The following is a 4,062-nucleotide window of genomic DNA, read 5'->3' on the forward strand; positions in this document are numbered from 1 at the left end:
ACCTCAGCACCTCCAAAAAAGGGAAAGCTGGAGGAGCAAATTTCAAGCTCAACCTCGGCCTTAGTCAACTTGAGGCCCACCTGCACCACATAGACCCTGTCTCAAATCAACAGAAGAAAAGTTCAATCTAAATGTAAACAAACAAAATAACAAAACACAAAGCAAGAGTTTAAAAAGGTATTAATCTTTCTTTGCTCTGGCCTACTTCCTCTCCCTTGGGATTATACTGTCTCGTAATAAATTGCCCCTGCTTTTGTTACTTAAAAAGCAAATAAAGAGATGGCTCAGTGAGTAAGAGCACTGTCTGCTCTTCCAGAGGACCTGAGTTCAATTCTTAGTACCCACACAGCAGCTCATGACTGTCTATAACTCCAAGGTACCTGACACCCTCATACAGACATACTTGAAGGCAAAACAACAATGCACATAAAATAAGTATTTAGGAAGGAAATTAAAAACAAAACAAAATTGGGATAAGGGTTGGCAGAGAAGACTTCACGGGTAAAAAAGCTCTTGCTTCAAAGTCTGATGACCTGACTACTTGGGTCCTCAGAACCTATCTATAGTGGAAAGAAATAACTAACTACTAAAAGTTGTCCTCTTAACACCCACACATGCACCATGGAATTATATACTTCTGTATTTGTGCATGCATGCACGCACATGCATACATACATGCACGCAAACACATTCCATACACATTAATTAATTAATTAATAATAATAAAGTATATTTATGAAATTTAAGCAAGAAAATATGGCCTAGTGGTACATCTATATGTAACCCTAGCACTTGGAAAAGTCAGACATAAGGATCTCTAGTTCCAGGCCAGCCTAGGCTACTGATACCATGTCTTTTTTTTTAAAAAGACAAAACAAAACCAACAAAACAAAACAAAAATCTACAAGAAGAGCCAGCAAGATTACTCAGCAGGTAAAGGTGCCTGTCATGCAAGCCTAGAGACCTGAGTTCAATTCACAAAACCCACAAAAAGGTGAAAGAAATCCAACTCCACAAAGTTGTCCTCTGACCTGTATACACACATGCATACACACTAATGATCTTTTTAAGAACTGGGAGTGTATCTCAGGAAGAGAGGGCTTACCTGGGATTTATGAGGACTAAGATGTGATCTTCATCACCACAAAAAAGAAAACATAAAGTAAGATGTTAATAAGATGTGGTTATTAATAGCTATATGTCATGATCTTAGGGAGATTACTTAATATTATAAATATCCAGTTATATATATTTTTCATGAAATGACAGTTAAAAAATCAAACAGGGCTATGTACAGTGGCACATGCTTGCAATCCCATCACTTGGGAGACAACTGCAACAATTCAAGGTCAGCCTGGACTACACAGTAAAACCCTATCTCAAAAAAAGCCAACCAAATGAACAAAAAAATCCAAGAGAGGATATCTTGTGAGTCTTAAATTAACTGACTTCAAAGTTTAAAAGAAAAAATGCAAAATATCTATGAAATTTTGGGGGAAAATAGTAAATTAGAGCCTTAGGCTACTCAAAAAACTAGAGTGCTACTTTACTTTATGTATAGTATTAGACTCCAGACAGAATAAAGAACTAAACATAAGAAGCACAACTATTAAATATTGAAAGTACATTTAAAAGAGCTCGAGGCATGCTTAGCAGTTAAAAGCATTTGTTGCTCTTATACAGGACCTAGGTTCAGTTCCCAATACCCACAACAATCTGTAACTCCACTTCCTGGGGATCTGATGCCTACTTCTGACCTCCTTAGGTACCACACATGCATGTGGAGCACACACATACATACAGGCAAAACATTAATACACATAAAATAAATCAAAATGATTAAATAGTTAATTCGAGAAAAATTAAAAGTATAAACATTTTTACAGTCTTTGAATAGAAAAGACATTTCTAAACAATGCTCAGGCCTAAATGCCATTAAAAGTGATTCACACATTTTATTACCTTAAGATCTTGTGATCTACTGTATAGAAGGAAAAATAAAGTTAAATTTTAGATTTTGTTTAACTTTTTCTCAAAAAATAAAGTATCTAGCTTACCATTAAAAACTAAAACAGATATAGATTAAGTGCATAAAGGCTAAATAAATATTTATAATAAATGACTAATCAGCATCATACTTAAAGAAATAATATAAATTAATAATCTAAGAACAATGTCACTAAATAAAACATCAAAAGATAGTATCAAATACTTCAGATAGGCTGAACTTTGAATAAACAACAAACAATCCTTTTTAAAAAACTGGGAAAGGGACTGAAGAGATTGCTTAATGATTAAGAGTACTTGTTACTCTTAGAGAGGACTTGGTTAGATTCCCAGCACCCAGATGATGGTTCATAGCCATGTATAATTCTTGTTCCAAGGGATCCAAAGCCCTCTTTCTGATGTCTTCTGGCACTAGGCATGTACATGGTGCACAAACATCCATGCCGGCAAAACATTCATACACATAAAAATAAATAATTTTTTTAAAAACTAAAAAACAAAGTGATCAGCAATTTGTAAATCAAAGCATTAATTGAATAGTATTCGCTTATCCATCAGATTTCTAAATTTAAATTAAATTTAAAAGTGCTAATAATGTCCAGTAGTTATGAGAATGGAAGGAAAGGAATACTCACATACTCTGTAAGTAAAATCAATTTAGATTCTTTATCATGCTAAATCAGGCAGCTGATTTTTAGGCATACTGAAATTTTAAATGCAGGAAACTTTTAACCTAGCATAGCAAGAACAGCCAAGTCCAGTGGCACTCAGGTGACAATTCTGGAGGTCTTACACAGGAACTCATAACTTTTATGTCAAGATACTGCACTTGGACTACTATGTTACTGAAACCGGCACACCACTAGGTGCCATGGCTGTGTGAAAGGTCGTTTGAGTGTGGGGAGGTGGGAGTGGGGGGGTAGGTGGGGGCACATCCTCATAGAAGCATGAGGAGGGGGGCTGGGATAGGAGGTTCCTGGATGGTGGGGGGAAGGGGGGTTAGGGGATAAAATCTGAAATGTAAATATAATATCCAATAAAAATAAATTTTAAAAAAGATGAACCATGTCCTGTGTATGGAAAGACATCGCCTAAGAGTTTAAAATAAACACCTAAATATTCTGTCATGATGAAAACTCACCCAAGTCAGGCTCCACAGTCAAGTTACAGGCTGGCTTTGGACTTAACAGTCACTCTGGGTTTGTTGGACAGAAAGTTCTAGAAAGGAAAATAGCTCAGAAACATCTTAAAGTCTCAAGATGGCCAGCTCACCTCACCAGCTGAGAAATCTGACTAGAGACTGGACTGCCTTATGTGAGGTGTAACCATCTAAAACCTTTGGAATTCCAGGATGTACTTTTTAATATGGTGATAAAATGTGAATATCAATGTGACTATTGCAACTATTTTAAGTTTCACAATGTTCACTACATTCTCTACCATCTCCAGTCATGACTACAGTCTAATTACAGAACATTTTTTTTTCGCCCCCAAGGAAAACTGTACCTGAGCATGGCGGTAGTCCCTTTGAGGAATTGGTAACAAAAAGAAAAATATAAAGAAATAAAATTAGTCTGTACAGTGCAGAAAATGCAAGTGACAAATGTTCAAAATTCTCTTGAAATGGACACACAGAAGCAGCATATAGTCATGTGGCGGAGGTGTAAACTTGTAATGAAAAGCATACACATTTGTGAAAAGCGGAAGGATACATACAGGAGATACACGTGCAACAACGGCAGACTACATGTGCAGTGAGTGCAGTGGAAGACTACATGCACAACAACAAAGGAGTACATTCGTGGTGGAGGGATATTTGGCGGGACACACATATAACTGAGATAGACTTGTGACCTAGTCACGGACTTGTGGCGGAGGGATGGACAGGCGGAGTTGAGGAATAAGCCCCCATAAGTTAACATATGCGCGTGCGCAAGTGCGGAGGGATCAGTCGGTGACAGGGAGGGCGTGACTGGGCGGGGCATGACAGAGCCTTTTAACTGAGCAGCAAGGCTGAGGCAGCCATTTAGCGCTGCGGAGTGAAACAGAGAGAAA

At 37.4% G+C, this 4,062-nt stretch overlaps 1 protein-coding gene across 1 annotated transcript in view; it reads right to left on the bottom strand.

Moving 5' to 3' along the window:
• The window catches only part of Tex28 (testis expressed 28), a 42,376-nt gene extending 40,401 nt beyond the window's left edge, over positions 1 to 1,975 (bottom strand). Inside the window, exons 1-2 of the mRNA XM_034486342.2 lie at positions 1,963 to 1,975; positions 1,106 to 1,133 (exon numbers count right to left, since the gene is read on the bottom strand). The gene's annotated coding sequence lies outside the window, so the exon portion shown is untranslated. The remainder of the gene's footprint in view (positions 1 to 1,105; positions 1,134 to 1,962) is intronic.
• Positions 1,976 to 4,062: the final 2,087 nt, after the last annotated feature.

Source organism: Arvicanthis niloticus, chromosome X, assembly GCF_011762505.2.
Source record: "Arvicanthis niloticus isolate mArvNil1 chromosome X, mArvNil1.pat.X, whole genome shotgun sequence".
In the NCBI taxonomy this organism is placed as follows: domain Eukaryota; kingdom Metazoa; phylum Chordata; class Mammalia; order Rodentia; family Muridae; genus Arvicanthis; species Arvicanthis niloticus.